Genomic DNA, 10,471 nt, shown 5'->3' with positions numbered 1-10,471 from the left:
GAGTTAGGTCTTATTCATTTTTCTATGTCCTACTTTTCTTGCTACATCTTTTCAAACGGACTAAATGCTGGTCATAAGAGGTAACATGCAGGACCCAACTATAAGGTCAGATCAAGTTACCAATTATTTGGCCCAAAATCAGAATTCACACAGCTGCTAGTGATGCTCACTTCCCAAAGTCTTAATGGATCTGAGCCCTCTTTTTTGCCACAGAGGATATGGGATCTTAGTTCCCTGACCAGGGATCGAAACTGTGCCCCCTGCAGTGGGAATACAGAGTCTTAACCACTGGACCACCAGGGAAGTCCCGGGATCTGAACCCTTGATACCTTGCTGCATCACCGTCCTTTCCTCCTGGGGCTTAACTAATCATCACATAGAACTGGGATTCTATTCTATTCTATCCAACTGTAATTCTATTTTATTCTATCCATCACACAAAAGATACAAATAATATTTTTTACTAAGGCTTCCACTGATGAGAGTGTCTTCAAAACTAGATATTTCTATTTATTATGGCAGATAGTGGGAGCTGAATCATCACCTCACTTGTGGGAGGTGAGTTGTGTCGGTGCCCAGGTAACCTACCCTCTACGTGTATCTCTGCCTAAGACTCTGCAACCTCTCAGAAAGCCCATCTCCCTGCACCAGCACTTTCTTGTATATAGTTGCCATCCCATTAAAATACTTTGATACATACACCTGCACACATATGCACATACTCAAGATTAAGAAAGAAGAAAGGAAATTAGTCCATAAAGTCAATGTTCTTAGCCACACAAAGAAGAAAGCAGACACATCTGAGCAAGTTCAAGTAACATGTTTTTGATCCCAGAGCTAGTGGAAAAAAAAAAGGACCAGGTTCCTCAAACTCAATGTGGTCTAGCTGGAGAGCCTGAGAATTTTTTAACACAGCAGGTTGCTTTATTAGTCGTGTGCCTAATAATGGAAATAACCTGTTCAGCGCTTTTCATATTTTTTAGAAAAGGTTGTCTGCATACTTCCCTTTCTACTTTCTATATATGCTCAGTCTGATTTTTCCTTTCACATTTGGCTGATTTTTTTCTTTAATCCTGGCCTTTTGTTTTCTTTTTTTTTCTCCTCCTGCTCACTCATCTCTTCCTTATTCCTCATTCTTTATCTCTTTTCCACTCTCTCTTTTCCAATTCCATTTATGAAAGTAGATAATAACTTGTGAATTCAAGTGGAACTTCATTTCTGAAACCGCACACTCATGCTGGAACCCATTAAGCTTGATAGCGAGAAATGAGAGAAATCATAATTATCAGGCCACTAAAATACATGAAACATAAAATTTGTCAGGGAAAGTAATTGAAATTATTGGAGCAAGTTGGGCCTGGTGCTGAGCAGACCCTCAGTGATAATGGAAGGGTTACGGGTGATGTTTAGCAATGCTGATGAAGTCCAAGGTGACTCTGCAGCAACACAGTTAGCAAATTTATGCTCACTCTCTATTTTGCTAATCCATCTCTGAAAATCGGGATAACAGCAGGGTTCAGGGAACCCCTTCAATTGTCCAGCAAAACAGGTACTGAAGACAGGTGCTCTTCAATGGGTCGTTTTGTTTGTTTTCCTTTTCTCAATCTGTTGTCTTCTCTCCTTAAGTTTCTTCATCTTCTTATTTTACTTTTTCCTGTTATTCTTTTCTTCTCTCAGTTTTCTTTTTTTCCTTTATCCTTTCTCATTTGTTCTGGCACTACTTTTTTCTTTAATTCCATGACAAGTCCTCTGACAATTTGATGTGTAGAGTGTGCTTTATACCAACGGTGATTCTGTAACCTGAGGATAAGAATTTGTCTTTCTTTGACCAAGGCTGCCTACCACTGAAATTAAACCACAGTCCAGAGCTCCACATACTGATGCTCCTGTGGGTATTAGTGCCAAATGAAAGCTGTTGCTGTGCATGCTCAGTGCATGGTATCTGTATAGCAAAGGGAAAGAAAATGATCCTTAGACTAGCAACCTTAAAATTCCTAAGGTGTCTCTGATCTCAGCAACTTAAGAGTTGTGAATTGTCAAGGCTGCTTATATACTGAGTCTTAGTATAAGGGTTGAGACACAGAAAATATCATCCAGGAGAAGTACCGGCTCATACGAGATAAACCAATATGTTCAAGTTCATGAGAGGGTGATATTTTTGACAAAGATGCCTGAATCATGCTGAACATTTTTGAGAGCTGATAGTAATTATAGGCTGAATAAGCGCATATATACACACACATACAAAGGGCTTCCCAGGTGGTGCTGGGAGTCAAGAACCCAACTGCCAGTGCAGGACACATAAGAGATGTGGGTTCAATCCCTGGGTTGGGAAGATTCCCTGGAAAAGGAAATGGCAACCCCCTTCCAGTATTTTTTGGGCTTTCCTTGTGGCTCAGCTGGTAAAGAATCTGCCTGCGATGTGGGAGACCTGGTTTCAACCCCTGAGTTGGGAAGATCCTCTGGAGACGGGAAAGGCTACCCACTCCAGTATTCTGGTCTAGAGAATTCCATGGACTATATAGTCTATGGGGTCAGAAAGGGTTGGACACGACTGACTGACTTTCCCTTCACTTCACTTCAAGTATGTATATGTATGTATGTATGTGTATATATATATATACACACACACACACACACACACACACACTTGATTTTGTGGCTTCCCTGGTGGATCAGCTGGTAAAGAATCTGCCTGCAATACAGGAGACCTGAGTTTGATCCTTGGCTTGGAAAGATCCCCTGGAGAAGGGAATGGCAACCCACTCTAGCATTCTTGCCTGGAGAATTCCATGGACAGAGGAACCTGGAAGGCTACAGTCCATGGGGTTGCAAAGAGTCAGACACAACTGCCTAACACACACATACTTGATTTTAAGTTCCACTTCTCTCCTATCTTTACATCTCTTTCATATCTCCTTCATGGCAATTTATATTTATATCATATTCTACCACTTTCAAAAATTGTTTGATCCCCACATATTGAACATAAGAAAGAGATTGTTACCCCCATTCTATAGCTGAAGAAACCGAGTCTCTGAAAGATTAAATGATGCCATGCTGTCACTTGACCATGAAGCAGTTCTGTCTTCTGTCCTTCCATTCCACCTGCTTTCCACTGTACTTTTTGTTCATCTCTACTTTGGAGAATTTTTGAGTTGGGGCCTGAATGGTGTCTTAGTGTTGAAAGTATTCCCTGACCTCATTTGGACAAGTTCTATACTATACTCTCCGAGAAGGCGATGGCACCCCACTCCAGTGCTCCTGCCTGGAAAAGCCCACGGACAGAGGAGCCTGGTAGGCTGCAGTCCATGGGGTCGCAAAGAGTCGGACACGACTGAGCAACTTCACTTTCACTTTTGACTTTCACGCATTGGAGAAGGAAATGGCAACCCACTCCAGTGTTCTTGCCTGGAGAATCCCAGGGATGGGGGAGCCTGGTGGGCTGCCATCTACTGGGTCGCACAGAGTCGGACACGACTGAAGCAACTTAGCAGCAGCAGCAATCCTTTTGATACGTCCACATTCCACATCTGAAATCCCTCACTAAGTAGTAGCTCAGTCTCTGCTTAGTTTTCCAAATGAATGGCTTCAGAGCTAGCCCATTGTGTTGTTGGATAGCTCTAATTAAAAAAAAAAAAAAAAAACCTGTTGATATGTTTTCTGTTGAGTCAATAGCCAAGACTCTTCAACAAAATTCCACCCTTTTGGTCACTCATAGCGAAGCATCATAGAGACAGTTTCTGAGTTAACAGTATACGCCAGCTTAGTGCTTAGATTCTGAAGACAGTTTCCTCCTTCTACAGTAGCAGCCAAGGAGGTCACCCTGTACTGGTGACTAAGAGTGTGGGCTTTGGGGTCAAACCTTCTGGTTTAACACCTGACTTCACCTTGTTCTTCCCAAGTCTGTGAGGTTTACTTAACTTCTCTGTGTCTCAGATTTTCTAAGTGCAAAATGAGGATAGTTATAGTACTGGGTTTTGTCCAGGAATAAATGACATGATCCATATAAAAATTTTAAAACATGGCATGATACTTATTAAGCCCTAAATAAAGATTAACTATTATTATGGTAATGCTAGTACCTCAGGATACCTGTACTCCTGTCCTGTGCCTCTTGGAATCCTGTACTCCAGGCTAAAACTCTGCATTCCTAAGGTGGGTGCTTCATTCATTTACTCGTTCATCTAAAACTGACTGGCTGACTAGTAAGACCAAATATGCGGCTAGATCTGCAGATGAGACAGTGAACAGACAATACCACATCTAAAGAAGATTACTGCCTGTTTTGTTTTTTTAATTTTTTTTTACTTTATTTTACTTTACAATACTGTATTGGTTTTGCCATACATCGACATGAACCCACCACGGGTGCACATGCGTTCCCAAACATGAACCCCCCTCCCACCTCCCTCCCCACAACATCCCTCTATTGCCTGTTTGAAGAGACAGGTATTCAGAGATAACTGTAATTCTGAGAGAGAAGGGCTGTGATTTTCATTGGTATAAAATGGGAACACAGAGCAACCCCACACGTCTGTTCTCGGTTGGAAGCTGGTGGCGGGTTGTGGAGAAAAGACTTTGACTTCCCAGAGGGGAAGCTTTAAATCAAGTCTTGGAGGACAAATTAGAGCAGCTTGGGAGAGAAGGAGAGGAAAATGGCATTTCAAGCATAGATGTACATAATACAAAGGCGTGGAGGAAATAATTCGATGGGCACTGTAAGTGGTTGAGTATGGATGGAGTGTAAGATGCCTACCAGAGGGAAGAGGTTTGGGAGAAGATTAGAAATGAGGCAAGCTCTTATGCGCTCTGTTTTAAAAATAGGAAGGTTGGCTTTTATGTTGATCTCTTCTTGGCAGCCTCATTATACTGGAATAAATTAAATTCTAAAGTTTTCTTTTACATGTGCTGCTATTAAAGAGTTTGTTTGAACAATAAACAAAAGGCAGGATTTTCCAAGGCCCAATACTACAAGGTTCAATCAGTGACATGACCAGGAAGAACCCACGGACTCACTGGAGAGCACAGACCACCTCAGGGGTAAATGGGGTTTATTTCAAATTCCTTTGTATAACACACTCTTAAATGTGAAGTTCAAGAAAATAATCACATAGAATTGAAAGTTTTAAAGATTTCCTAATGATAATAAGAAGGAAGGAAGGGAGGGAGGGAGGAAGGAAGAGAGAGATTTAAAGATTCTGAAAAACCTAGTGATTAATGGCTTAGAGACTGATACCATTAAGAGAAATGGAAATGGCCAATTATAAGAGCATCCACTGAATTCTTTTATTGCCCTCTGTATCCTGATGGCAGATATAACACTTTGAGATCAATATTTCCTGGCTGTCACTTAAGGACAATCTATGATCACTTTTCCAGTGTTTTCTCGAGTTTTATGTTAGTCCTGGTACTCAGAACAATTTTTTATTATTCCATTGAAAAAAAAAATGATACCTGTCACACTGATGGCCACGACTGAATAGTATGGTACTGAAAACAAAAATGTTTTACATTATAATGTGTCATAGGAATAAAAACAGATGATACTGTGTAAATCTTTTAGATTCCCTGCAGCACATCCATACAACCACAAGGGTGAGAAGTTGGGCATTGGGCACGGGGCGAGGCAGTGGGGGAGGAGGGGAGGACAGGGAAGGAGAGTTAATTCTAAGCTCCAGGCATTGACTTATCATCCATTGTTTCCAGATTACCAAGAAAAATGTATCGTTTCAGGCCTAAAATCATCTAACAGAAGTATTTGCTAAGCTATTATTTAATCTAAGTTTATCCAGTTTATATTACTATTTCATTTTGTTGGTGGAATGTGGACACCTGTCCTGAGTCACCACAAGCATAACTACGGGGCAGTATTAAGTGTAAAATGACAACCCACTCCATTATTCTTTCCTGAGAAATCCGTGGACAGAGGAGCCTGGGGGGCTATAGTTCATGGAGTCACAAAGAGGTGGACACAACTGAGCAACTCAGCACACACACACACACACACACAGTATTTATAACAGGGCAATTATATTTGTGACAATATAAAGAAACATTTGTATAAATAATACCTAATGCATTGACAGAGGAGCATGGTGGGCTACTGTCCATAAGGTCACAAGAGATTCGGACATAGTTTAGCAACTAAACAACAACATCAATAACGCATGGTACTAAATGGTGTAAGTACCTTATTCTAGAAAAAAGGACACTTCTTGTTACTCTAGGTAATAAGAAAAAAACTTACAGTTTGGTACAGTGGTATAACTAAAAGGAACCTGCAGTTAAAGACAGTGTGACTTTTGTGTCTGTCCCATTTTATGCTGTAAGGAAAGTAGTGATTTTAGTGAAGAGCTTGAAAGTATCTTTGAAACATTTGCTATGATCTTTTATCCAATAGATAAAGAATCCATGTCCCAATGAGGATTACTCATTTGTCTAAAATTTCAGTTAATTAATGGCAAAAGTAAGTGAAATTCAAGGGAAGCTCCTGATCCATGAGTTTTTGACCTCAACATTGACTTGTCTGGACTTTCTGTTTCTTCCTACACCGTCTTTCTTTAAGAGATGTGAAAATGAACATTTATCTTCAAGTGTGCTATTCTAGCCAGCAAAATAAGAACAGTAAAAACTATTCTTGTGCCTTAAAGTTACTTCATTAAAAGGATTCATTTCATTTAGAAACATACCACAAATAATACAAATACAAATATGTTTTTAAATAACACAAAAATTATATCTTGTTAGTTCTCTCATACTGAGCACACCATATAAATGTGGAAAGCAAGCACCTCCAACAGAATTTCTAAAATCTGATGATACTCAGTAACTATGTCAGTTAGCGAGAAAACATCTCTGAGTCATCCCTTACCATTAGAAGTTCTTTAATGCTCAGATGCTACTGGAAAAAATATTCCTGGACACAGCAGCTTTAAAATGTTTGAGTAACAATGAGAATTCACAGGAAGAAAGGTCAGAGCTGGGAGCACATCAAAGAACTAATTGCCAAGAGAACTGCCTTTATGTACACACTGTGATAATTCATAGAGATATTATTTTAAAAGAATCAACAGTTCTCTTTTATAGATACTGTGTCCTCTAGAGTAGGGGAAAGAACAAGGGGTTCTCATGACGGGATTTTCTGAAAGGCAAACTGTGGATGCATTACTGGAAATCATGTGAGCAGTCTGTTGTGGGGGAGAGGGGACCTATTCAAGCTTTAAAATGTTTCATTCTTTCCCATAACATATTGTTGAACCCAAGTTCACATGCTGGAAATACAGGCAGATGAAGCCAAACAAATAATAACAGTCGAGTTTGGAGCAGAGTAAGGTTTATTGCAGGCCAAGCAGGGAGAATGGACAGCTCATTCTCAAAAGAGCTGAGCTCCTAGATGGGTTTCAGGTAAGTTTTTAAAGGCAAATTTGGGGGGAGGGCTGCTGAGTGTGTAACTTTCTTCTGATCAGTTGGTGGTGAGGTAACAGGGTGGTGTAGTCAGTACGTGCAAGCTTGGCTTGCAGTTAGCATCTTCCACCTGGGTGGGGGCCTAGTTCCTGCAGTAGGATTCAGAGATATGTATCAGGTTATTATGCTTATCCTTTGAGGAGGCACCAGGGCCCTGCCCCATCACTACACTGTTGTTTCTTGACTGCCTTTCCTTTATTTCTGCATTCTTTCACTCACCTAGCAACAGTTTTTTAGTTTTCTTTAAAAATTTTAAATATAATCAATATACAACAAACTGCAGTTATGTAAAGTCTATAATAGTTTTGATGTGTGTACATATCTGTAAAACCATAGCACAGTCAAGGTAATAACCATATTCATCATCCTCAAGTGTTTCCTCATGCTTTTTAATAATTTGTCTCTCTTCCACTCTCGGCCTCCTACTGTCTCTAGGCAACCACAGGTCTATTTTCTGTTCCTATAATCTGAATTTTCTAATATTTTATATAAATGGGATCATATAGCATGCACTCTCCTTTGGCTTATTTCACTCAATATAATGACTTTGAGTTTCATCTATGGTGTTGAATATATCAAGTCTGTTCCTTTATATTCCTGAGTACTATTCTACTGTACAGATTTACCACATATTGTTGATCCACTCATCTGTTGATAGACATTTGGACTGTTCCCAATTGGGGGATATTATAAAGAAGGTTGATATGCACATTCATGTGTAAGTATTATATCTGTGCAGACATATGCTTTTTTTTCTCTTAAATAAATACCTAGGATAAAATAGATCACATAGTAAGTTTATGTTTAATGTTAGACTTCTTTACTGTAGGAAAAGTGGGTTCTATTGCTGGTTCAGCTGAAATAGCATCGATCAGCCACCTTGTGTGGGAATGACTCAGAAAGGAGGATTCAGAGCCTTTTGTTCTTAGCTTCAGGTTCTATTTAGTTACAACTCCCACAAAATTGAAAACAAAGACTTACATGGTTTCTCACTAGCTGGGAAGCAAATATATGAGAAAATAATTTAAAGGAAAAAGTTACAGAAGGGCCCTGGGTATCCTGATACTTCTGATGGTTTCCCTAGCGCCCTGGAGATCTCTTTTTCAGTGAAAATCACATAGGTGTAGGAGAAACTATATCTCACTCTCACAAAGGACATGTAGAGCTTCCAGAATAAGTGACTTATAACTAGTTTTCTTAAAGCGTAATAACAGACACCAATTGTAAAAGCATGTGCTTGTGTGTGTGCATGCTAAGTTGCTTCAGTTGTGTTTGACTCTCTGTGACCCTATGGACTATAGCCCACCAGGCTCCTCTGTCCGTGGGTATTCTGCAGGCAAAAATACTGAAGTGGGTTGCCATGCCCTTTTCCAGGGGATCTTCCCAACTTGGGAATCAAGCCTACATCTCTTATATTTCCTGTATTGACAGGAGGGTTCTTTACCACTAACGCTGCCTGAGAAACCCTAAAAGTATGTGCTTATTTACATTAATTCACATACTTGGATTAACTATTTCACATATTTACACATACTTCATGTACTAATGTGAAATATTAGTGTTTGTCACATGCTAACTCACATAGGAGAACTTTCCACATCCTTTTACTTATTTGATTCTTATAGAATCTCTGCTAAGGAGTCAGAAAAAAATAGTAATTTTCCCCATTTTACAGTTGCAGAAAGTGGAACTCAACAAAGCTTAGGATAGCCTGATATAATACATAGAATTCCTAAGCTGGAGGTCAGGAGAGCAGGGCTAAGGTCCTGTGCTTCATGTTTTTGTCATTCAATTACAATCATTTAAGCCTTCTGGGCCTTAGTCTCCCTGATAAGCTAAAAAGTTTAGATGACATCAGTCTTCTCAAATTATGTTCTCAGTAATATAGTCTTTTCAGTGTTCTTAATAAATAAATACGTGTGTATGTGTGTGTGTGTGCATGTAATCAAATATGGTTGTGGAAAATGGAGTGCTTAATCACCTTCTGGAAAGTCATAATGTACATACCATATTAAAGATTCTAAGAATCCTTAGAATAAGAGCCCTGTTTAACTTTGGGTCATCCAGTATTTCCCAAAGTGATTTACCTTGGAATTTTGTTTTTGCATATTATATCTTCTGGTAACTAACACCTAATGTAATTCTTCTAAAAGATGTAGTGAGAAACCCTGAAATAATTTCTCAAATTCTCAGAATCCCTAATATTCTCTCTGCTTTGAAAGATGTTACTGTCACACATTCACAGAGCAAACCATGAAGGAATGGAAATAGGCTGGGCATCCCCATTTGCTGTCCATTGCTGTTTTTCCAAAACTTAGCAAGATGAATCAAATCTTGGCACACGTAAAGGTGCCAAGGGGTGAGTGCTAAATTCCCTGACCTAATTCTGGCCAGAAGTGGCTTTACCATCATTTACTGCTTCTTCCTCCACTCCTGTTTCCATTATAGGCCGTGCTTATGTTGCAGGGGCTGGGGCGGGGGCGGGGGGGTGGGTCCCTTCCAGGGCCCGAAACTGGGCTCTTGTCTAAGGAGCCCAGTTTGAGGAGACACATGTGCTGACAAAGCAAGAGATTTTATTGGGAAAGGGCACCCAGGTGGAGAGCAGTGGGGTAAGGGAACCCAGAAGAACTGCTCTGCCACATGGCTCACAGCCTCTGGGTTTTATGGTGGTAGGATTAGTTTCTGGATTGTCTTTAGTCAATCATTCTGGCTCAGAGTCTTTCCTGGTGGTGCACCCCTTGTTCAGCCAAGATGGATGCCAGCAAGAAGGATTCTGGGAGGTGGTCGGACATGTGTTGTCTCCTTTTGACCTTTCCCAAACTCTTCCGATTGATGGTGGCTTATTAGTCCTGTTTTCCTTACCAGGACTTCCTGTGCAAAACAACTCATGCAAATGGTTACTATGTTGCCTGGCCAGGGTGGGTGGCGTCAGTCAGTGCGCTTCCCCTAACACGTACATGACTGAAATTATAGACAGTGCCAAGTTACCTACTTAAGGTTGTTA

The 10,471-nt window shown here is 40.2% G+C and overlaps 1 non-coding gene across 1 annotated transcript; it reads right to left on the bottom strand.

Annotated features, from left to right (window-relative positions):
* Positions 1-230: 230 nt before the first annotated feature.
* Positions 231-303, bottom strand: TRNAG-CCC (transfer RNA glycine (anticodon CCC)). Its single transcript has one exon. It is a non-coding gene; the product is annotated as a tRNA-Gly (tRNA).
* Between the last annotated feature and the right edge of the window lie 10,168 nt (positions 304-10,471).

This window comes from Ovis canadensis, chromosome 1, assembly GCF_042477335.2.
Source record: "Ovis canadensis isolate MfBH-ARS-UI-01 breed Bighorn chromosome 1, ARS-UI_OviCan_v2, whole genome shotgun sequence".
In the NCBI taxonomy this organism is placed as follows: domain Eukaryota; kingdom Metazoa; phylum Chordata; class Mammalia; order Artiodactyla; family Bovidae; genus Ovis; species Ovis canadensis.
This window is presented reverse-complemented; position numbering and strand designations above follow the sequence as displayed.